Consider the following 26,255-nt stretch of genomic DNA (forward strand, 5'->3'; position numbering starts at 1 on the left):
TGGACTTGGGCTTGAGTTCAGTATATAACCATTACTGTAATTTATTAAACACCTATCGTATGCTAGATATTGTGCATATATTATCTTCACAATGAATCTGGAAGGAGGTACCATTGCCCTATCTTTTAAGTGGAGAAGCTGAGGCTTAGGGAGGTTAAACGTCTTTCCCAGTGTTGTGCAGGTGTTCAAATCCAGGGTTTGATTGGTTCCCAAATCCCCATTCTTCCCCTATACCACACTGCACTTATTCAGGCAAGTTACTTAACTTCTCAAAACCAGTTTCCTCGACTGTCAAATGGATACATTAATATTCTTCCTAGCGCTGATGTAGGATGAAATGAGAAAGAATATATCTAGAGTACCTGGCTCCAGACTTGACACAGAAGACACTCAACAAAAGTCAATTCCAGTTTACGCCTGCATCTGTCTTCCCTTTGAATTTTTCAGTAGGATTCACATCTTGGACTACATTGACTCGTGCTGAAGAGAGAAAATGGAAACACTTCCAAGGTGTTAGACGCGATGGATTAAACGTTCCAGATGATAATCCCAAACTGTCAAAATAACCTAATGGTAAAATTTAAATTGCAGAGAATTAGGCTCCAAGTCTGTTCCCTGTGAGTGAAATAATTGAATCAACCAGTCAGAGAAAGCACCAACTTTAATCCAGCATCCCAAGCTTAAAATGCAGGTGGAGTTTCCAGAAAAATGTGTTCAATATTCAAGTAAAATGTTAGAGTGGATTTTCTCTATGTCCCATTTATTGATCCTCTCTCTTATGTTCTATACAAAGTGAAAAGATGCAGGCATATTCATTAATAATTCCAGGCAGGCATCAGAACTTATCTGACCACTTCTTGAAGCAATGTACGTTCTTTTGTACTACACTGCTGAAATTATAGTCTAAGTTAAATGACTCAATTTACAAAAATTCCATTTGCCTGCAATGCTTCAGAGATACATCTATTGTATTTAGCCAGGAACACTTTTACAGTTGGTAGCAAGCAAAGAGGTTTATATTAAGAGGATAACAATGAAACGAAAATACAAATCAAAAGAATATCATGCTTGATTCAGCCCCCCAAAAGAGAATTGAGGGATGCATAAAGAAAATCACGATGGTAGAAAACAAGATCAGTAAGTTTTAAGTTTAGTAATTGACCAAAGGAAAAATCATTACACAAACTCCTGAATGAAAAGGTGTGTGTTTATGGCAGAGATATGAGCAGTCTGCTTCGTTTAAACATTCCATCATACAAGACTTGAGAAAAAGCTGACTGCCAAGCAAACAGCTGCTCTTGTCTAGAATATAGGTTGCACGGGAATGGGGTCTGTTCATATTTATCATTTATTACTTTTTCTATTGTATAGCACTCAATAATTATTATTAAAAAAATAAGGAATAAAGTCTAATCTGTGGTAGAAGAAAAGTTTACAAGAGGTTCACTGAATGAAGATTTGGCCCAAAATATGCATGGAGCAAGATGAAGAATTCCAGGGTCCAGCCCTGGGGCGGAGTGGTTGGGTTCTCCCACCCTGCTTTGGCGGCCCAGGTTTTGACGGTTTGGATCCTGGGCAGGGACATGGCACCACTCATCAAGCCATGCTGAGGCGGCATCCCACATGCCACAACTAGAAGGACCCACAACTAAAAATATACAACTACGTACCAGCGGGCTTTGGGGAGAAAAAGGAAAAATAAAATCTTTAAAAAAAAGAAAAAAAAGGATTCCAGAGGGTGCTGGTATAAATTAACGTCATTGGGCTGGTTTTTCTGTGGGTAAATCAAGACGGGGAAATCTGCATAAACACATTTTATGCTACAACATGAGCTGTCTAATGCATAGAACCCTTTTCTGTTGGATATCAGTGCAGCCTGCCTAGCATTCTCCCCCGTGGCAGGAGATAAATTGCAGCTGCATCACATGTTTTTAGATAAATTTTCTATAAAATATTCCAAGGCCCTGTCTACAAGTTAACAACCATGGAGTGAATCCGGGACAAGTCATTTGACTAATCAATAGAAATAGAAAGTGCTCTGGAAAACTAAGTGATGTTCCAAGTTTTACTTAAACAATAATTTTATGACTTAAAGGACTTTCAAAACCTTCTATTGAATTAATCATCAGACATTCTCTCACTGAACATACATTTTTCTTATTATATTGCAATAATTGGCTTGAGCAGCCTATATGCCACAGGCTCTGCCTTTATAAAAGGCCTGTCTGTTGAGTGAGCTGTGGTCCAGGGTGGTCAAGCTACCCCACCTCAGAAGCACATCGCCACTGCTGGGAATCGGTCTAGTCTGCACAGTGCTTCGGATTAGATTGTGACGGAAAACCTGAGAGCTTTGATGTGAACTTCTCCTTCCTTCTGTGTCCGCGCTCCCTCTCTTCCACATTGCAGGTCATTCTCATCTTTACCACTCAGGAATTCCCTTCATTTTCTGACCACTTACATGATATCTCTCGAATGCTGTAATCTTCCATGGCTTGGCAGTGGAATTCTGATCCTATCCCAAACCTGCCTCCACCAAGTGCTGGATGAAATTTCTCTAGGGATAGCTGGCTCCCAGTCCCTACTGGGCATCAGCAAGCAGGTGGACTCTTTCTTTTTGTCTGCACACTACAAAATAGTTATAGAGAGGAGCAGCTGCAGACCAGGAGCAGAGAAGACCAGCGGCTTCCTTTGGAGGTTTCTATGGGCCTGGGTGTAAGGAAGAGGAATAAGGAAGCTTTTCCCATTTTAAGGTATAAAAATAGAATAATCTATTGCACCAGAGGAGGTAATTTCTCAAAAGCCATCTGGCGGCACAAATGACTAAACCGTTTACTTACATTTGACCTCCAGATTGGTCCAGTGCTTCACAATCACTCCTTGGTTAATCCTTATCAGAACTGTTAAAAGAGAGGTGGAGTAGGGTAGAGTGGGGGCAATTTCTTCCTGGAAGCCATAGAGGCATTTAGTTTCATGTCTCAATGATTCACAAGTGTTAGTCTTGTCTCACCAGCTAAAATGCAAGCTCACTGAAGGAAGGAACCATATCCAGGATGTAGTAGGCAGAATTCTAAGATGACTGCAGTGATCTCTTCTCCCTCGTGTCATGCCGGTTTAATCCTAATCCCTAGCTCTCAAGTGTGGGCGGGACCTGTGACTTGCTTCCAGCCAGTAGAATATGGCAAAGGTGATGGGATGAAGGAGGTAGATTCTTCTTCTGGCCTTGAACAAGCAAACAGCTATGCTGTGAACTGCCTATCAAGAGGACCATTGGCAGGAAACTGCAGCTGCCTTTAGTTACTGAGAGTGGTCCCCAGTCAACAGCCAGTCAGCAACAATACAGGGACCTCAGTATTACAATGGGAGTATTATAATTCCAAGAAGATGAATTCTGCCAACCACTGAGGGGATCTTGCAAACAGACCTTTCCCTAGTCAAACCTCCAGATGAGAACATAGCTTAGCCATCACCTTGTGTGCAGTCTTGGGAGACTGTGAACAAAGAACCCAATTAAGCTGTGCCCAGACTCCTGACCCACAAAAACTGTGAGCTGATAAATGTGCATCGTGTGAAGGCACAGATCTGTGGTACTTCGGTATGCAGCAATAGAAAACCCATACACTGCACGTGCCCTACCCCTCCTCCTCTAGTCTCTCCCAGGATGCTGAGTACATCATAGGTGCTCAATGATTAAACATATCTTGATTGAACCATCAATCATCTTCAAAGTTTGTCTTCAAGTTATTGGATTTGGGGCCTTTGAGATCTCACTCATTTTATCCAAGTTTGCTTTAGGTAAGCAGAGGACAAGTCACATCTTGTCTTATCCTTAGGGAAAAAAACCTTACCAAGAAATAAAACACTCTTCAACAATACCTAGTGCTCCAGAAATAAAACATTAAGAGATACGTCGGGATGCAGGTGTGATGGGAGAGCCTGTCTACGGGTGTTTTGGCTTGGAGAGAAATCTAAATGTGTTCTAGTCACGTTGTATGGAGATTTGGTTAGTTCCCTTCATTCCAAAGAATGGGTTGGGGTATAAGGAGAGCTTTTCTTTCCACACCAGAGAGAGGAGTAGAATCAGCATAGAGAACTCCCCTGGGTCCAACACCCTCATTTCCCTTCTCTGCACTTCCTCTATTCCGTGAGGGAGTATGCCTTTTGGGGTGGTCACGGAGCTGGGGGAGAGGCTCTCTCCAGCTCAAGCCTTGTGTCTTTGGAGCATCAAATGCCTTTTGTCTACTTTACTGCTGAAAGACTCCCCCCATTCCCTGAGGAAATGGATTCGTCATAGTCTGGCTAAAATGGGAGAAAAAGCTCAAAATAAAAAGGAAATACTTGTAATGAAAAGCATAATTTGCTTAATATACTAAAATTATTTTTTCCACCTGCAGGATACCTAACACTTGGTCATGAACATTGGTGTGTGTGTGTGCAAACGCATGGCATGCATGTGGATGGATGCAAAATGTAAATGAGGAGTTCTGCTGAACAGATAAAGGAATGCATGAGAAACACACATATTTAAACGCAGACTTTAATGTCACACAGGGTACCCTTTATTGATAGTTACTTCTCTAGAGAAGTTCTTGAGTGAATCTGATGAGCCACATTCTACTCTCTCTAATTGGCCATACTAATGTATTTCTTTAACAAACACCTAACCTTAACAGAACTGAATCCTGAGTCTCTACCCACTACTTCATTTCAAGCAGAAAGGTTTGATACGTAATCAAGGAATATGATTTGATTTTCAAAGCACATTAGGGAAGACAGTCCACAGAGTAATCATGTTAATATTTCTGCTATTGAGATATCTGTTTCTTATATTTGGAATACCCAGAAAGAATGGAATCTAAATATTTAAATGTCTCACAGAAAAATATCTGACAACTGGAAAATGTCTTAAAAGCCTATAAAGTCTGACGCTGGATAATCAGAGTCAGCTAACAGAATTCATTTTTATTAAGGCATTTCAAACGATCAAGTCACTGATGCGTTTTAACATTATAATGGCATAATACCCTTGCCTCAAATCTTTAGAGAGGCAAAATGATCACAGATTAAGCAAGTTCAACTGCACACAATGTTTTCATAAGCACAGGAATGTTACTCCATAAGAAATACTTCCTGTAGGAGTGATGAGATTTTGAGAAAGTCCCATTTTGGTATAAAATGATCTAGTTGCCCATGGTTATAAATTACTTCAGGCCCAGTTCTGTTTTTCACTCTTCCTCCAGGTTCCTTTTCTCCCTGATGACAAAGGGAGTTCTGAGCATGGAAGAAATGAACCAAGTGATGAGGTGAATGAGAATCTGACCCTACATAGTTTTTCCTTCTTCCTCCTCCCCCACCACCATTTTGTTATGTGTAATAACCGACAGTGTGGCAGGAAGTAATCAAGAGAGAGGGCACAGACACTTGAAGCAAAGAGAGAACAACATTTGCTGCCAGGAAGTCATCTTAACGTTCAGCTTTCATTCCAGCCCTAACACTCATCCTCATAAGAATGACAGAAAAAGTGAACAGCAGTGCTTCACCCTTTCCATGAGAATTGAGTTGTCCAAGGGCCCGATGTGGGGCCCTGTGGATGTGGGATGCTGAGGCAATGTAATCATCATTATCCAGAGGAGAAATCTGACTTCTATGCACCCTCTAGAAGGACTTATAATAGAGCCATCTTATGTGGAATCGGGTGGAAGAGACTCATTTGCATGGGAAATGCCACAAGAATGACTGGCTATGCTCCACTGTTCTATCAGCCCCTTGTTGTAAATTCAGAATATTGGCAAGTTACAGGAAGTTCTTTAGGCTATGGAAGATTGACTCAATACAATCGCATAGAAAGGCAGTTTAACAGAGATTAAGAGCGAGGTTCTAAACTACGACACAACCTGAATTCAAATCCCGTCTCTGTCTTGGACAAGTTGTGGGATATTGAGCAAGTCACTTAACCCCGCTGAGATCAGTTTACTCATTTGTAACAGGAGGCTTCTGAGAATCCCTTTGTCATGGGGTGTTGTCAGGTTTAAAATAGACAGTTTATGTGAAGACCCCACTGATCTGGCATGTAGTAAGGACTCAATACACGGTGGCTCAGTATCGTGACCACAAATGATTTTTAAAATAATTAATGATATGTTGTCCACATTTTTTTTGCAAGCCCATAAACCTGATGGAACAAGGTTCTCATCTTTTTCAATGTTTTTTAAACTGTCCTATACATCTGTGGTGATTTAAAAGTAATAAAAATGTGTGTGTAATCACTTTCAAGCCAAGCGGACATCTTAAAGTTCTCGTAGCATCAGAATCATTACAAACGAATTGGGGTCTTGATACTTTCTAAATGCGGTCTAGCTGATCCTTCCAGCTGTTGTCGGTGTTCTCCTAATTTTTCCTCTTTCATTTTCCCCACATTATTCCACCTCCAGGAGCAGGACTCGGCAGCTGGAGCCACCACGAGACCTGATTGATGGCTGCAGGACCCAGATGGCAGAAGCCCGAAAATGTTTCTGGCAAATACCTCTACAAGCTGGAGTGTGTGTGTGTTTGTGTGTGTGTATGTGTGTGTGTGTGTGTATACTCTTCCTTTTATTGGCACTTGAGCTAAATGCCCAGCAGCCGCTTCTTGGCTGGGTTCCATTCAAACTACAGTTGGCGCCTGTGAAAATGGCTTTGGCTCCAATATCTTATGTGTGACTGTCTATCATGAAAAATTTTCCCACTGCTGATGATTTCTATTTTTATGAATACTTGAAAATACATGTCTCACATAAGAGTTCTGACCTCCTTTTATCTTTCCAGTGGAAATTCTTTCATAAAGAAGTGTCATCTCTTTTATACAATTATGCTTTGTGAGGGGCTATTTATAGCACTGTGAAAATTAGGGAACGTAGCACTCCTTTTGACTTTCAGAAAAATTGTTAAGCATCAAATTGCATGTCAAGGGAAAAAATGATCTCATGAAAAAATTAACGGGCTTCACTATTTTCCACTGTCCCCTCATAGGCCCTACTCCCAAATACATAGAGGACGGATAGTCATTACCCGTCCAATAAATTAAAAGTAGCATCAAAAATAAAACCATGCCTTATCTCATTTGATGCCATAGATATGCTGCTGAAAGGGGGACACTTCCAATGCACTGGAAGAACTAGAGAGTCTGCTTTCCAAATGGAAACCCGTGACGAACGTTTTCTGAAAGGAGTGATGATTATGGAGGTGACTATCCAGAACCTGATATACATGGTTTATTAATTGGGATTTTCTCATACTGCCTTTCCTTAAGCTGGGGTCACCTCTAAAATAGCTAGATATACTCTATGACTTCAAAATCTCTCAGTTTATTCATGAGCGCTGTTTGTAGGCATTTTCTCTCTTAGCTGTCATTTATGTGATTTTCAGAAACAGTAAAATTTTCATCCTACTTGGAAATTGAAAATATACTAGACCAAAGTAAGAACTAATGTCTCTCTCGGGGGCCATCCGTTTTAATGTCAAGAGCATATGCCATGCTGTGTCAACTGTAAAAAGGAGAAAGATAAGCTCGAGCTGTGGGAATCCTCAACAAGTAAGGAAGAAGTTTTCTTTTAAAAAGGTAGCTAAGGCAATGAATAAGTATTACAGGTTTGCTCGTATTTCTTTATTAATTAGTATGCAGAGAATTAAGACCTGGAAAAACAAAAGGCATGAGACTTTCTCTAATGTGAATTTTAAGAAATTTTGTGCAAGGAGTAGAAGTCTCTCCCGGAGACCTGAAGGATCCTGGTCGAGATCAGGGGCTGGGATGATTCATTCTGTGGGAAGAGCACCTGTGAAATTGCTAGCACTAATCCTAGAATCTGGAAACTGAATCTCTCGGATGATGCTGATTCAAATGTGTGAATGCTTATAGTGGCTCTATTTGTAATCTTGAAAAACTGCTAACAACCCAAATGTCCTTTGGTACATAAATGTCCTTCAGTCCATGGTTCAGTGATACAACGGAATAATACTCATCAATGGAAAGGAGTGAACTATTGATACACACAACAACGAGGATGAATCTCAAATACATTATGCCAAGTCAAGAAGGCTATATGCTGTATGATTCCGTTTGTACGGCATTCCGTAAGAAGCTCCAGGGGTAGAAAACAGATCAGTGGTTGTCAGGGGCTGGGGGTGATGGACGAGATGACTGCAAAGAGGCGTGGGGGAACTTTTTGGGGTGACTGAGCTGTTTTATATCTTGATTGTACTAGTAGTTATATAATTGTATGCATTTGTCAAATCTCACAGAACTATACACTAAAAAAAGTGAATTTTACTATATGTAAATTATATCTTAATAAAATAAAGAACCCACTCCATTAAAAAATAAAATTAGAAATAAGCTAATGATAAGTTTGACAGATATATTTATAAAGAGGTTTTGTAGATATTTTCAATATATTAAAGAGGGAGAGAATGGATTGCTTAAAAAATAATTCTGATTCAGACACTTAGTGCCTGTCTGTTTTTCTAGCAGAGTATCTCATTCTGATCTCAGTGGTGGTAATGACTCCCAGCCTGTCTTATATTGCTGGGAATTTAACCACTAAGACACTTCCTATATTCTGAGTAGTCACAGATGCAGAGTTCCACATAAGCCCAAGAATATCTAGGCAGTCTCAAAGACTCAGAAGCATTCCAGACTACTGCTGGGATGCCCACAATTCCCCATTTAAGGCTGACTATGCTTGGGTGTCTTTTGTGGGGAGCAGGTGGGCAGTGAATCTGATCACTCAGGTTTGGGACTCACTGGTTCTAATCAATTAATTAATACTTATCCTAGGATAGGGGAGCCTCAGGGATATGCACAAAAACTTTCTTTTTCTGGGTGAGATCAGATTAAAATAAACCAGAAGGGCAGCCCTGACTAGGAAAGGAAGAGGAAAGATAACATACAGACTTCAGAATATGTGGAAAGTAGGAGAAGTGTCAGCCACTCATTGATGGGTCTGGTCAGGCCATGGTGGGATATAGGGACATATATATGTGCATGTGTATGACTGCATGTGTGTGTGTGTGTTTGCGTGTACCAAAAGTCAAGCTATCTCTTGATTCCTGAGGGCCACCTCCTTAAGCCAGTGTCCTACCTGTTAACACAAACTCTCTATGGCCCTGCCATAATGTGAGTGGCTAAAACAATTTTCCTGAGTTCTCTAAGTGTTTCAGGCATACACTCTGATCTGAACACTCATCTTAGGCCCTTATATCTGACAAGAACATGAACATATCCCTGTCGTGGAGTACACCAACTACTCGTTCATCTGGTTTGGTACTTCTTGGCATCCTTCTGCCAAGTACACACACATTCAAGTAACGGTGGTCACAGGGCCCAGTTGATTACTAAAGTTCCTACAAATGATTAAATCAGGACTTTTCTTCATTTCGTATAAAACTCAGCTTCAGAAATCCAATTGGTAATGGTCATTGATGTTCCTCTCTCAAGTAAGCTGTCTTTCTAACATACCTAGCTACACAGTTCCCAACTTTTTTGTAAACCTTCCGAGCCAAAACAATGAAAACAAGAATGAGTAGTCTTCTGAAGATCTTGAAAGTGCTTCAATGAGTACATCAGAATAATTTGTAATTAGTTTAGTCATTTGGGGGCATGCATACAAAGTGGATGCTGCTAAAGTGATTTTTAATGTACTTGAAAAACAGTTTGCCTTTCCTCTGAAGTGGGCTGAATAGTTTTCTTTTCAATCCTGTGGACGCTATTAATTTGCTTTGCAATTCCCCCCACCCCAGCCATTTTTCCGTCACTATTGCTAACAGAAGTGAGGAAAGCGAGCGTTGGAGAGCTCTTGTCAAGAGAGCCGTTTGCTCTGGCTCAAGCAAATGGCAAGCCCAATCAGCCTGAAATATGAATTTTTCAGACACATAATAGACCCTTGGCTTATCAAAACCTCTTATCTGATTGGAAAAAACCAAAGGTAAACTTCAGGGCTCATGGAATTAAAAGACAAATGAGATGTCATAATTATCAAAGTGGCTAATTTAGAAAATTAAGCTGTTCACATAGGTGACATAATTGCTTGTCACAATCACTCTTTTTCTCATTAGCTTCTTCCATTCAGCACCTACGGGCTGCAGAACATTCTTTGGCCTTGCTCAACAGTATGGGTGTTCTTTTGTGGTTTAGTGTCACATTATTTCTCTCATCTCCTGTAAGGAATGCATGTTTATTAGCAGGTTTATTTGAAGAACAGTTCTAGAAATCCCAGTCTTTCACAGTTTGGTATTTGGTCATATTTTAAATTTGCTCGTGACAAAACATCCTTTTGAAATAGTTATCGAGATAGGATTTATAGAATTGCTATAGCATATTAATATTCCATGGAAAATATTAAGGGTTTTGATATATAGCAATACTAAAAACATACTCCCAGAGTAGATAGAATATGTCTCTAATTGTCTTCCCAAATTCTGAATAGAAGGAAAAGATATGTATTTTCAAGGCATCAGTTTGTTTTATTTGCCTAATATTTTATTAATTGATTTCTATAGATGCAGTCTAATATAAATAAATTCCCTATAAAAGAATTATTTCTAACACTGACACTAATACTGTTTGTGTCAGCAATTTCAGAAATTATTGAGAATAATGTCTAAGAAAGGAAATGAGTCTCGTTTGCTATGTGTTTCTAAAGCATGCCATTGAAAATGGGCAAGGTTAAACGTTTTGGATAAAAAACATGAGTATGAGATTGACTCAGATCCTGCTGTCTCATAAAGTTGTAGAACATGACTGGCATGACTTATGGAGGGACTACATTGATGTATTTATTTGAAGAGATAATTTATCTTGAATGCATACAACGAAGCTGTTGTCTGTATGTTTCTGGAATATTCATGTAACTATTGTGTTTTGATTTCACTAACATTGAATTAGTGAGGTAATGGTGTTACAAAAGTTATTATGTATATACTAAAAAGCATAAGCTCAGAAGGAAAAAGAAAAATCCAATCAATTCCCTAAATGTATGAGCTTTCTGTAAAACTTGCCTTTACTGATAACTGACCCTGAAGTGGCGGTGTATATTCTAAGGACCTATAGACACAGAATTTTTAAGAGAATTTATCCTCCAAAGAAATAGTGTAAGTCCAGTTATGTCAATGTTACGTTTATTCTTTTGACACTCACAGGTACAATGGTTGACAAGAGGAATGGCACACTAGATGCTCTAACCAGATGAGGCTGAAAACTAAGACAGAAAAGAGACAGAGAATGTGAAACTTGTCTAATGTTTCTTTGTCCACTATATGGTTCAGGCTCCAGAAATAGAGCCGAGCCCTTGAGGTGAGTCAGTTATGGGTTTTTGAGTGCAAAAGTGTGCTAGTTTGTGGCAGAGTAGACATTGGGGTAGAATTCACAAAGACAAGGAAAGAGACAAGAGACTGAGAGAAGATGTCTGATACAGGGCAAAATGGTGGTCGATTGCAATGAGGCAGGATCAATGAAGAGTGACATCTTGGAGACATCTCAATAGAGAACTGAAAGCTAAGGGAACACTTGCCAGTTAGCTTGAGTTGAGAATGACACTTGGCTGTTTTCAGCAATTTGACTCATCATTTGGACTTGCCATGGAATTCAATGTAATTTTAGCACAAAAATTTTCAAATTGTGCTCGGTGTCCTAGGCATTTTGAATCAAGAAGACAAAATAGACAAAGCTTTAATTCTTTCACCTCCTCTTGCTTCAACCAGCACAACTGTGATTTTGTCTGTTTTGTACAGTGAGCCTCCATTTAAGGCTGCGTTTGAAGATACGTTTCATGGCTAAAAATATTTAGGAAACTGCTGGTCCACTAAGTAGGCCAGGGTGTATAACAGTACACTTGAAGATAGTGTGCTTGAGATAGTGAAATAATAATGGTGTTGCACAAGAAGTAACATATCATCTATGTTTCCACCCAATGGGTAAATCTATTGTCAACTCAGAAAGCTACTCTTCCCAACATTCATTCTACAAATATTTATTGACTTCTCCACTACTCCTTACCCTCCCTTCAGGTCAGCCTGAGGTCACCTGAGACATCATTTGGGAACCTGAGTGGCTCATTTTAGCTACTGCTGTGGTTGTAGTTAGACTCTTTTTCCAATCTCCCAATCAGAAACCACCATTCCTAGCTTTTGACCTTTCCTGGGATTTGTTGTTAGCAAGCCTTGGCCTCATTAGCATCTGTGATGAACTAAAATTGTATCCTAACAGAAATGGCGAAAACTAGAAAGGATCTGTCTTCTGATCACAATTTCAGGTGGCAGCAACAAATAAAGGAATAGGAGGATATCTCAGTATTGTAACATTTACAAAACGGACCTTGTACATGATACTAGTAAGATTAGGAAATGTGGGCTGATTCTGTTTTATCCTCTTATACATCATTAGTTAAACAACTTCTCAAGTTACACAGATAATAAGTGACAAATAGGATCTAAATATGTCTCTCTGAAACAAAAGTCTATCTACTACACTAGTTACACACCAAGAGTGGTCTCTAAGGTCCTTGTCAGTCTGCAAAGAAATGAGACCAGGAATTGGGAGTCAGCGTTTAGACATTTTCAGAGTAACTTGGAGTAATTTCATACTTGTTGAATAAAATAATAAAAAATTGAGGCTTATAAATTGTATGTCTTTGTAGTGTTGTTTCATATTTTAGTAATGCGCTTATATTGTATTTTACAAAAGTATCGATCTATGACAGATTGGGAAACAAAAGCCAAAACAAATACTTACCTCCTGTTCTGATCATTTGAGGGCATTGCGCTGCACCAAACTGTCCCTAACTTTGTCTCTCTCCAAATAAAATGGATGCAGCACAGGAAAGGGGTGGCACCACTATTAGCCCACGCCTTCTTATCTTCTGATGTGAAGGCCTAGGAATTCTCAACAGCTTGGCTCAGTTGCGCTATCGAGTCATTTTATGTCCAAGCGTAAGAACTTTCCCACAGCCTTCTCCGCCCACCCGGATGGCTGGGACAGCACTGCGTTTCAGTCCTTGTCTCCAGCTCCAAGCTCTTCTTCCAGCCTAATCAACTTTATCTGGGAGCAGGCTTAATTAGTTTCCTCCCAGAATGGGTTGAATTAAAGAGAGGCTTTCTAATGGCCTGTTCAGGGGCACCCCCTGAAGAGAGATCAAATTTATTTATGATGCCCTTCGGCTAGGTGTTTGATTTCCTTAACAAAACATCACTTGAGTCTTTAAAGGTTTGTCTTTAGGTGTTCTATAGCCAGCCTGAAGGCGTATTCTCTTAAATGGTGATCAAAGGCATGGACAATACAAGTCAGTCAATACAAAGTGTGTTCTATTTAAACATATTGCTTGGAACTTCCTTTTTAGTTTTTTTTGGTTTTTAAAGGGCCATGTATTGGAGACAGTTACAAACAATTCTACTGTACTGTAATTATGTGCATTTTAATTTCTCTTTTTTATTTTCTCTCTTGAGACTCAGAAAAGACTGCCCTGACCCAAATTTATTTGCTTACTTACTTAAACAACAAACACAAACGCATTAGGAATTTAAGTAGTATATATATGGTGAGATTTACATGGTTAAAATAGAAGTGAAGCTATATTACAATTATATCCAAAAATTAGAAACTGGAATTCATGCGGCTTTTGTTTATCAGAGGTGGTCATGTTAAAGACAGGTTTCACAGCAACTAGAAATGTCCCTATGTTTACTGCAAAACTCTTACGCTTGGGAGAAAGTTGTTAAACCGTCTTTTGGGTCTCCTTTTAAGGAGGTGCCACTGTAAAGTTTAAAATGATCACAAGAAGTCATTGTTTTTAAAGCTGTACTACTAAAATACATTTAGTTATTATCAGAAGTCAGACTGCTATGACTAGAATAAACTAACCATTTTGAAAGGCTCAATTGCTCCCGCAAATTAAATCCATCCTAAGTAGCATTTTCCTGGCTGTTGCTGGTTCTTGGTGTACATTTAGTCCTGCCAAGGCATCTGTCCGTGTTCTTTTCAAGATAGAATATTCAAGATCCTGACAAAGACTGTCTCATCATCTGTACTGTAAACACTGATTTTTGCCAGCAATGAATATACAAACCAAGCAGAGTTGTTTATATCATTTTAACATAATGATCAATATTGGGTCTTCCTTATCAGAAATTTTTCAGAGAATTCAGGATATTCTGTCAAATTCTTTTAGGCAAAATTGCACATCACTAGATTCCAGAGGTTAAAGTATAGTTTACTGATTATCCAATAGTTTATCTATTTGATCCATTTTTGAAACACTTTTTATTAATTGAAGGAAACATTCCTCAAGTGTTAATGAAAGCAGGATTATAAAAATAGAGAATTCACTCAACATAAACAAAATCTTTAGTAGACATTTGACAATCTATTTAAAATTGTTCTTTCAAACTGAGGTAATAAGATTATACTCAATGAGTCTATGTAGAAATAATGCCTTCGTCCAAACCTGCTTCTTTTGTGAAGTGTAAGCTTAAGAATGAAGTATCTGGGGGCCGGCCTGGTGGAGCAGCAGTTGAGTTCACACGTTCAGCTTCTCCACTGCCCGGGGTTCACCGGTTCGGATCCCAGGTGCGGACACGGCACTACTTGGCAAAAGCCATGCTGTGGTAGGCGTCCCACGTATAAAGTAGAGGAAGATGGGCATGGATGTTAGCTCAGGGCCAGTCTTCCTCAGCAAAAAGAGGAGGATTGGCAGTAGTTAGCTCAGGGCTAATCTTCCTCAAAAAAAAAAAATTAATTATCTGGACATAGCTAAGCCAGGGAAACTTGCTTGTTTAAGCATCTGGTATGGAACTGGTGTTGGTGAAAAAGACAGACTAGCAAGCTCCACAAATTGTGACCAGGTTTTCCACTGAACTCGCTTGGAGTCTCCATAGATAGAAAAGTCTTTAATCCAGGACCAGATTAGTTCAGTAAATGCATATTGAAAGAGTAGTTGACTAAGTTTACATATATATAATAACATCCACCTAATACCTCTTGAAAGCCTTCTTAAATTGTTCTCCCTTGAGACCAAAATGGCCTGTGGTCAGAATCTCTAGTCTCTTTTGCGTAGTTCTTTGTTTGGATTCTATACCTGTGTCATGGGGGTAAGTGGTTCCTTCTATGAAAATAAGGCCTCTTGAAGTATGAGAGCTGTGCTGGGCTCTCAGACTTAAGTTCCAAATTCTATGGTATGAGATTTCTTCTCTGTCACCATCATTGACTCTGTGGTTGTGGGTCTTCTACAACTGTCATCTTTCTACTTGTACTTCCCTCTGCCTCTGTGCCTTTACTCCCTTGAATGCCCTGTACCCATAGCGGAAAGGCAAGCACTGCCCTTTGTCTTTTTTTACCCTTGTGCCCCCCTCCCCTGCACTCATCTCTTGAGCCCATTGCTAACTAACCACTAGGCTACGATAAGTTGAGCCACTTACTTGTTTGTCCAAAATTTGAATTCATTTCTTGAGGTCACCATTTTCCTCTAGAGCCATCTGTCTCCCCAAGATTAGGCCTCATGCTTGTGAGCACTGTGGTAGGCAACATAATGACCCCTTGCCCAAAGATGTCCATGCCCTAATTCTCAGTACCTATGAATATCTCATCTTATATGGCTGAAGGGACTTTGCAGATATGATTAGGTTAAGGACTTTGAGATGAGGAGATCATCTTGGGTTATCTGGGTAGGTCCAATGTAATTACGAGGGTCCTTAAGTGGGAGAGGGAGGCAAGAGAGAAGGTCAGAGCCATGTGATGTAAAAGGAGTCGACTCATCTTTGTTAGCTTTGAAAATGGAGGAGAGGAGGTTGGAACCAAGGAAAGCAGGTGGCCCCCAGAAGCTGAGAAAAGGTGAGAAAATTGATCCTACCCAGAACCTCCAGAGGGAGCATAGTCTTGTCGATGTTTGATTTCAGCCTGGTGAGACCTGTGCCAGACTTCTGAGTACAGAACTGTAAGATAGTAAATCTGTGTTGCTTTAAGCCACCAAGCTTGTGCTAATGTGTTATGGCAGTCTTAGGACAGTAATAGTAGTAATAGGACTGCTTTAGGCTCTCCACCCCCGGCACCGCATGCTGTCAGGGGCTCACTGTTCATGCGCTGGTTCTAGCCCTGCTGATCTCTACGTCTTCCCTAGGCAAGGGGACACCTCAATCCATGGGTACTTTCCCTAGGTCTACTGTTTACCTTGGCCTTTTGGTTTCAGTTGGGAAGAAAATATTTCCCAGCAAGATTCTGTCTCCCTGAATAAAACAGACCCCTGTCTAAATAAGCTTTCTCCATTTTCTCCCATTAAAAACTAATCTCTAGGAGCTGGCCCAGTGGCGCACCGGTTAAGTTTTCATGTTCAGCTTTGGCGGCCAGAGGTACACCAGCCTGGATCCTGGGTGGGGACATGGCACCGCTTGGCAAGTCATGCTGTGGCAGGCGTCCCACATATAAAGTAGAGGAAGATGGGCAGGGATGTTAGCTCAGAGCCAGTCTTCCTCAGCAAAGAGGGGAGGACCAGCAGCAGATGTTAGCTCAGGGCTAATCTTCCTCAAAAAAAAAAAACCCAAAAAAAACCCTCGTCTCTTCTCTCCTTGATGGCAAAAAACAAATGCTTGGGTTTGATCTGTAAAACCTCTGGCACATATTTAAATTGCAGTTATCCTACCAGAAAATCACATCAGAACTTTTAAATCATTTACTTCCTTCTCACTCTCTTACATGTATGTGATATAAGCCAAATGATTTGTTGAAAATATTAAAACATGCAGTGTATGCATTGGTGTTACTAAAAATAGAATTTAAAGAATTTGTTACCTGGCAAAAAAGCGTTAAGCACAAACTATGTCTTGAAAAGATGAGAATGTGTTCATATCCCCTTAATAATCTTCTGATTTGAGAGGAATACAAAATCTATAATAGTTATGATTATATCATATACTGAGGTGTGTATCTCCATTTATTAAATGTTTAGCAAGTATTTATTAAGCACTTACTGTAAGTGTGGGAATACAAAGGCACAGCGGCTTATCCCTGCCACTCACTGAGGAGGATCTGAACCAGAATTTCTTCCTGAAGTCTTGTATGCAGCCAACCTCCTTCAATTTTTTTCTCTTTTGTGGACACTTTTGACAGTTTGGTGCCACCTTTGGGCCCCGTCTCAGGATGTTTTTAAATGCATAAACTCAAATACAGAGGACTACAAAGGAAATCAATATTAAAAATACATAATTGCAGTGCAGAAGATACATTCCTCTTTACTAACACCTTTTATAACAAGATCTGTGGAGATTTTGGTCAGTGACGCCACAGCTACTGCAAATACTGCCTACACTTATAATTGAAGAAAAGGCTAAATTTTATTACAGGGAAAATAAAGATGTAACTCTTTTCCCGCCCATGTTTAAGGACTCTCAGGACCCCAATTTTGGCATCTAAGTTAATGTTAAAGAACAGCTTCAACAGAAGTGGATCTTAAATGTTAGTCCTACATCAGGATACACTTGCTGTATGTTTTTCCTAGCTATTAATTTAAATTTGCTAAGTCTCCCCAAGTACAACATATTCTTTCTGGGGAAAAAAAAAAAGGAATCTTTAGAGGAAAGAAATCATATGGGTAAAAGGAACAATCTGCTCTTGTCTGTTTATTTATTTATTTCTATCCTGCCTTGTTCTGGGAAGGATTTAAGACGGCTTGTTCCTGTCTAAATTTCTGGAACTTGGGAATTAAATCTTCTGAAAATGTAAATTAAAATGCAGTAACGTTATTTGACAAATGGGCCAAAATTATTATCGTCTTTTGAATAATTATGCGATTGGGAATGTCTACATCATATTTATCTAATCTGCAATTAAATCATTTATATATGCAATTAAATCATTTATATCTGCAATACATAAATTCGCATCATCAATAACGGGAAATGTGGCCAATGGCCAAGTTTCCTGCAAGAACAAAATAGCCTGTGTCAGGAGGAAAGGTCACCAATGATGTTCTAATTGAAATGCTGACAAATTAAACAAGGGCATAACTCATCCTTTCACCTAGCAAGTGACACAAAGATCACCACACTGAACTGGCGCTATTTTGTTTACCCTTTTTCTACGTATTCTGTAACACACACTTGCCTTGTGGCAACATCACCGTTAATCACTGAAGTCATGGCTTTCTAGATAGTTTCTGATCTGTGTTGGGGCAAGTGTCTACTTTATTGTGTAAACCTCAATTAGCATTACTACCATAAATTTCCACCGGCAATTTCACACCAATTCAAAAAAATTCACTAAGTACGTAGCATGCAAAATATTGTGCTAAGGCATGCATGGCAGTCGGACTGTGCGTCTGCAAACTATAGGATCTGCAAGACAAGTCTCTCCATTTTATAGAAATAAACTTAAATCTGACTCTGAATTCCCCACCTAAAAAAGCAGTATTAAGGCTCTATGTTTATCTCTCATCAGGTCAAACAAATCCGGAAGACGTACATGGTGCCCAGAACCACAGGAACCCCTGGGCCATCAAGCCGCCACCCATATTGAAATCAACACGGTCCTTGATTTCTGGAGGCTCTCTTTTGCCATGTTTCTGTGGGACACGGAAATCTTTGCAGAGGATGGAAGCCCCTTTTTGAATGCCTGGGTCTGGTTTCCTGAAATGCACACACAGCCATTTCCTCGAGAACTTGCCACCTCCCTGGGGTGTTGACACTAACTCCTGCAGGGGTCTATAGTATTCCTGCAACCTGTGCACCTCCCCCAACTTCCCAACCTGGAGGAAATCTCTTTTCTTCTTCTCTCCTTTTGGAACTGGAGAGACCCCTTCCTTTTTCTTCTTTCCCTCCAAGACAAATAGTATTGTTGTTGCTAAGTTTTGGCTTGTACAGAACAGAGATGCTGTTGACTCCAGGTGGCTTCAGTTTTCTCTACTCATGACAATAACCTCCCCCAAAATAGGTCCCTTTCCCACCCTCCAGAAAAGGAACGCAAAGCCTGCTTGAAGGGGAAGGAGGGTAAAAAATAGAGTCAGAACAAACACAAATCTCAATAAATCAGTCTGCCCTCTTAGAAGATGTGACTTTAACCCTTAAGGAGCTAGTGAAGTAGCTCTTAAATCCAGACATTCTGAAGTCTGGTGAGGATGAAAAAAATCATAATCAAAAACAAGTTTTATAGGAGGAATTCCAAGATGGCGCCGTGAGTAGTCCTCTTTGTCTCTCGCCCTTCGAGTCTACAATTATTTGGACACTTATCGCTTGACAAAGGATATCCAGACAGCATCTCAGGACGTCTGAGACACCCACGTGACTATACATCGGAAGGCGGACGGACTTTCCTCCGGGAGGATGTGGAAATAGGTGAAAACTCTCCGACCCCGACGGGCAGCCTAGTACCCGCAAGCGGCTTTCTTCCAACGGACGCCCCCAGAGGATCCACACACATCTAGGGCAGGAGCGAGAACACAACAGAGGAGCGACGGTGGAAACAGGTGACCAGAACCCTACTTAAACCCCCTGCAATTACTCCTAAACGCAGAGGGAAACTTTGGAGTTGCACACCTGAGCCCGCGGGGAGAGTCTCTCCCCGCCATTGGCGGGGAGACCCGGCCTGGTGCTCGGGGCACCCGGAGGGTCCCAGAGAGAGACACGGAGGGCACGGAGGTCTCCCAGCTGCCATTGCCCGCCCCGTGGGACTAGGGATTGCCGGAGATCTCGGAGAGGACCGGGGCAGGGGAACTTTCAAAGGCGGGTCCGGCGACCCGGTGGGGAAGCGCCGGAGCTCCGCCAGGCAGCAGACAAAACTCTCTGTCTGCCGGTAGCAGAGGGGCCACGCTGAGCACTCAGGGCTCCCGGCAGAGGCCCGGAGAGAAGCCCAGAGGGCGGGGCGACCCCCAGCTGCCGTTGCCCACCCGGTGAGGCTAGGGATTGCCGGAGATCTCGGAGAACCGGGGTGGGGGAACTTTCAAAGGCGGGTCCGGCGACCCAGTGGAGAAGCGCCGGAGCTCCGCCCGGGCAGCAGACAAAACTCTCTGTCTGCCATTAGCAGAGGGGCCACGCCCAGCATTCAGGGCTCCCGGCAGAGGCTCGGACAGAAGCCCAGAGGGCGGGGCGTCCCCCAGCTGCCGTTGCCCGCCCCGTGGGACTAGGGATTGCCGGAGATCTCGGAGAGGACCGGGGCGGGGGAACTTTCAAAGACGGGTCCGGCGACCCGGAGGGGAAGCGCCGGAGCTCCGCCAGGCAGCAGACAAAACTCTCTGTCTGCCGGTAGCAGAGGGGCCACGCTGAGCACTCAGGGCTCCCGGCAGAGGCTCGGACAGAAGCCCAGAGGGCGGGGCGTCCCCCAGCTGCCGTTGCCCGCCCCGTGGGACTAGGGATTGCCGGAGATCTCGGAGAGGACCGGGGCGGGGGAACTTTCAAAGGCGGGTCCGGCGACCCGGAGGGGAAGCGCCGGAGCTCCGCCAGGCAGCAGACAAAACTCTCTGTCTGCCGGTAGCAGAGGGGCCACGCTGAGCATTCAGAGCTCCCGGCAGAGGCCCGGAGAGAAGCCCAGAGGGCGGGGCGACCCCCAGCTGCCGTTGCCCACCCGGTGAGGCTAGGGATTGCCGGAGATCTCGGAGAGGACTGGGGCTGGAGAGAGTTCCAGAGACCCAGCTTAGTAGCCTAGGGGGAAACCCTACAGGCTCACAGAAGCCTTAGGGAAAGCCTCTGCACAGCACCAGTAGAAGGCACCCAGCCGCCAGCCACAAGGCTGGAAGACCCCAGGGCAAAAGCAGCATAGCTAGGTGTACTAACCACAGACTGTAGAAGATGCCAATAGCTCTCCTGCGACCCATAGAGGACAAGTGAGATTTGGTGGGTGCCGACAGCAACCGAGCGACAAATAAAAGTGATCCCACCCCTGGCCGCTGGAAAAGCCCATAACACCGTTGCAGACCCCAAGGAGAGAGCGCATCTAGGTGGGCAACAACAGTAGGCACCTGCAGCCTGAAGCCCCCCGTGACGGCCCCCACGGCAGAGGAGGGAATCCAAAGGGCCACTGTGGCTACGAAGAGGGGCCCAGGCCCAGTTAGCAACTACGGACAGGGTTCTTGGTTGGTGAAGTATAAACAGCTGCTCCCCCCACCGCAGCAGCTGAAACAAGTGAAAGGAGCAACTAAACTCTATCTCCATGCGGAGGCACAAATCAACATCATCAAGCAATATGAAAAAATACATTAAATCTCCAGAACAGAAAGAAAGTAACAAATACACAGAAAACAATCCCAAAGAAAATGAGATATATAACCTAAATGATGATGACTTCAAAACAGCCATCATTAAAATACTCACTGAGTTAAGAGAGAATTCTGACCGACAACTCAACGAGTTCAGGAGCTATGTCACAAAAGAGTTTGATACGATAAAGAAGAACCAAACAGAAATACTGGAAATGAAGAACACAATAGAGGAGATTAAGAAAAATCTAGATGCTCTGAACAGTAGGGCCGATAATATGGAGGAAAGAATTAGCAATTTGGAAGATGGCAATATAGAATTGTTGCAGGCAGAGGAGGAGAGAGAAGCAAGACTTAAAAGAAATGAAGAAACTCTCCGAGAATTATCAGACACAATTAGGAGATGCAACGTAAGGATTATAGGTATACCAGAGGGAGAAGAGAAGGAGAAAGGGGCAGAAAACCTATTCAAAGAAATAATGGCTGAGAACTTCCCAAATCTGGTGAGGGAGATGGATCTTCAGGTGACAGAAGCCAATAGATCTCCAAACTTTATCAATGCAAGAAGACCAACTCCACGGCATATAGTAGTGAAGCTAGCAAAAGTCAACGACAAGGAGAAAATATTAAGGACAGCCAGGCTAAAGAAACTAACCTACAAAGGAACCCCCATCAGGCTATCAGCAGATTTCTCAGCAGAAACTTTACAGGCTAGAAGAGAGTGGAATGATATATTCAAAAATCTGAAGGACAAAAACCTACAGCCGAGAATTCTCTACCCAGCGAAAATATCCTTCAAATACGATGGAGAAATAAAAACTTTCCCAGATAAACAAAAATTAAGGGAGTTCATTGCCACAAAACCTCCTCTTCAGGAAATCCTCAGGAAAACCCTCATTCCTGAAAAATCCAAAAAAGGAAAGGGGCTACAAAACCAAGAGCAGAGGAGATAAGTAGAAGGACAACAACAGAGAGTAGCAGCTCTACATCAGAACAGATTAAACCATGGGACGAGAAACAAAGGAAACTGAAGAAAACCGGAAAACAAGACACAAAATGGTAGTGGTAGGCCCCCACGTCTCAATAATCACTCTAAATGTAAACGGATTGAACTCCCCAATCAAAAGACACAGAGTGGCAGGATGGATCAAAGAACAAGATCCAACAATATGCTGCCTCCAGGAAACACACCTCAGCCCCAAAGACAAACACAGACTCAGAGTGAAGGGATGGAGAACAATACTCCAAGCTAATAATGAACAAAAGAAAGCAGGTGTCGCTATACTAATATCAGACAAGGTAGATTTCAAAGCAAAACAGATAAAGAAAGACAAAGAGGGACAGTATATAATGATAAAAGGGACTCTCCACCAAGAAGACATAACACTTATAAATATATACGCACCCAACACAGGAGCACCAAAATTTGTAAAGCAACTCTTAATAGAACTAAAAGAAGACATCAACAACAATACAATAATAGTAGGGGACCTCAACACACCATTAACACCAATGGACAGAACATCCAGACAGAAAATCAACAAGGAAATAATAGAATTAAATGAAAAATTAGACCAGATGGACTTAATAGATATATATAGAACACTTCATCCAAAAACAGCAGGTTACACATTCTTCTCAAGTGCACATGGAACATTCTCAAGGATTGACCATATTTTGGGAACCAAAGCAAACATCAATAAATACAAGAGAGTTGAAATAATATCAAGCATCTTTTCTGATCATAACGCTATTAAACTAGAAATCAACTACAAGAAAAAAGCAGAGAAAGGTGCAAAAATGTGGAGACTAAACAACACGCTTCTCAACAAACAATGGATCATTGAAGAAATTAAAGAAGAAATCAAATATTATCTGGAGACAAATGAAAATGAGAACACGACATACCAAATCATTTGGGATGCAGCAAAAGCAGTCCTAAGAGGGAAATTCATCGCAATACAGGCTCACCTCACTAAACAAGAAAAAGCTCACGTAAGCAACCTCAAACGACACCTAACAGAACTAGAAAAAGAAGAACAAACAAGGCCCAGAGTCAGTAGAAGGAGGGAAATAATAAAAATAAGAGCAGAAATAAACGATATTGAAACAAAAAAGACAATAGAAAGGATCAATGAAACAAAGAGTTGGTTCTTCGAAAGAATTAACAAAATTGACAAACCCCTAGCCAGACTCACCAAGAAAAGAAGAGAGAAATCGCAAATTAATAAAATCAGGAATGATAGAGGAGAAATCACAACAGATACCAATGAAATACAAGAGATCATAAGAGAATACTATGAAAAACTATATGCCAACAAATTGAACAACCTGGAAGAAATGGACAAATTCCTAGACTCCTACAATCTCCCCAAACTGAATCAGGAAGAAATGGAGAATCTGAATAGACCAATCACAAGTAAGGAAATAGAAACGGTAATCAAAAACCTCCCCAAAAACAAGAGTCCAGGACCAGACGGCTTCTCTGGAGAATTCTACCAAACATTCAAAGAAGACTTAATACCTATTCTCCTCAAACTGTTCCAGAAAATTGAGAAAGATGGAGAACTCCCTAACACATTCTATGAAGCCAACATCACTCTGATCCCCAAACCTGACAAGGACAACACAAAGAAGGAGAACTACAGGCCGATATCACTGATGAACATAGATGCAAAAATCCTCAACAAAATTTTGGCAAACCGATTACAGCAATACATCAAAAAGATTATACACCATGATCAAGTGGGATTTATACCAGGGACACAGGGATGGTTCAACATCCGCAAGTCAATCAACGTGATACACTACATTAACAAAATGAAAACCAAAAACCACATGATCATCTCAATAGATGCAGAGAAAGCATTCGACAAGATCCAACACCCATTTATGATAAAAACCCTCAGTAAAATGGGTATAGAAGGAAAGTACCTCAACATAATAAAGGCCATATATGATAGACCCACAGCCAACATCATACTCAATGGACAAAAGCTGAAAGCCATCCCTCTGAGGACAGGAACAAGACAAGGGTGCCCACTTTCACCACTCCTATTCAACATAGTTCTGGAGGTGCTGGCCAGAGCAATTCGGCAGGAAAAAGAAATAAAAGGAATCCAAATAGGTAACGAAGAAGTAAAACTCTCGTTGTTTGCAGACGACATGATCTTATACATAGAAAACCCCAAAGAATCCACAGAAAAACTATTAGAAATAATCAACAACTACAGCAAAGTAGCAGGGTATAAAATTAACGTGCATAAATCAGTAGCATTTCTATACACTAACAATAAACTAACAGAAAAAGAACTCAAGAACTCTATCCCATTCACAATCGCAACGAAAAGAATAAAATACCTTGGGATAAACTTAACCAAGGAAGTGAAGGATCTATACAATGAAAACTACAAGACTCTCTTGAAAGAAATAGGCGATGACATAAAGAGATGGAAAGACATCCCTTGCACATGGATTGGAAGAATAAACATAGTTAAAATGTCCATACTACCTAAAGCAATATACAGATTCAATGCTATCCCAATCAGAATCCCAAGAACATTCTTCACAGAAATTGAACAAACAATCCTAAAATTCATATGGGGCAACAAAAGACCGCGAATTGCTAAAGCAATCCTGAGCAAGAAAAACAAAGCCGGCGGAATCACAATCCCCGATTTCAAAACATACTACAAAGCTACAGTGATCAAAACAGCATGGTACTGGTACAAAAACAGGTCCACAGATCAATGGAACAGAATTGAAAGCCCAGAGATAAAACCACACATCTATGGACAGCTAATCTTCGACAAAGGAGCAGAGGGCCTACAATGGAGAAAAGAAAGTCTCTTCAACAAATGGTGCTGGGAAAACTGGACAGCCACATGCAAAAGATTGAAAATTGACCATTCTTTTTCACCACACACCAAAATAAACTCAAAATGGATCAAAGACCTAAAGATTAGGCCTGAGACAATAAGTCTTTTGGAAGAGAATATAGGCAGTACACTCTTTGACATCAGTTTCAAAAGAATCTTTTCGGACACTGTAACTCCTCAGTTGAGGGAAACAATAGAAAGAATAAACAAATGGGACTTCATCAGACTAAAGAGCTTCTTCAAGGCAAGGGAAAACAGGATTGAAACAAAAAAACAGCTCACTAATTGGGAAAAAATATTTACAAGCCACTTATCCGACAAAGGGTTAATCTCCATAATATACAAAGAACTCACACTGCTTAACAACAAAAAAACAAACAACCCGATCAAAAAATGGGCAGAGGACATGAACAGACATTTCTCAAAAGAAGATATGAATATGGCCAATAGACACATGAAAAGATGTTCATCATCGCTAATCATCAGGGAAATGCAAATCAAAACTACACTAAGATATCACCTTACCCCCGTTAGATTGGCAAAAACATCCAAAACCAAGAACGACAAATGTTGGAGAGGTTGTGGAGAAAGAGGAACCCTCATACACTGTTGGTGGGAATGCAAACTGGTACAGCCACTATGGAAAACAGTATGGAGATTTCTCAAAAAGTTAAAAATAGAAATACCCTATGACCCAGCCATCCCATTACTGGGTATCTATCCTAAGAACCTGATATCAGATATCTCAAGAGTCCGTTGCACCCCTATGTTCATTGCAGCATTATTTACAATAGCCAAGACGTGGAACCAGCCTACATGCCCAGAAACTAATGATTGGATAAAGAAGATGTGGTATATATACACAATGGAATACTACTCAGCCATAAAAAAAGACGAAATTGGCCCATTCACAACAATGTGGATGGACCTCGAGGGTATTATGTTAAGCGAAATAAGTCAGTCAGAGAAAGACGAACTCTATATGACTCCACTCATAGGTGGAAATTAGTATATTGAGAAGGAGATCTGATTGGTGGTTACCAGGGAAAAGGGGGGGTGGGGGGAGGGTACGGAGGGGGAAGTGGTGTACCCACAACATGACTAACAAAAATGTACAACTGAAATCTCACAAGGTTGTAATCTATCATAACATTAATAAAAAAAAAAAAAAAAGAAAAAC

The sequence above is a fragment of the Equus przewalskii genome, chromosome 4 (genome assembly GCF_037783145.1).
Source record: "Equus przewalskii isolate Varuska chromosome 4, EquPr2, whole genome shotgun sequence".
Lineage (NCBI taxonomy): Eukaryota > Metazoa > Chordata > Mammalia > Perissodactyla > Equidae > Equus > Equus przewalskii.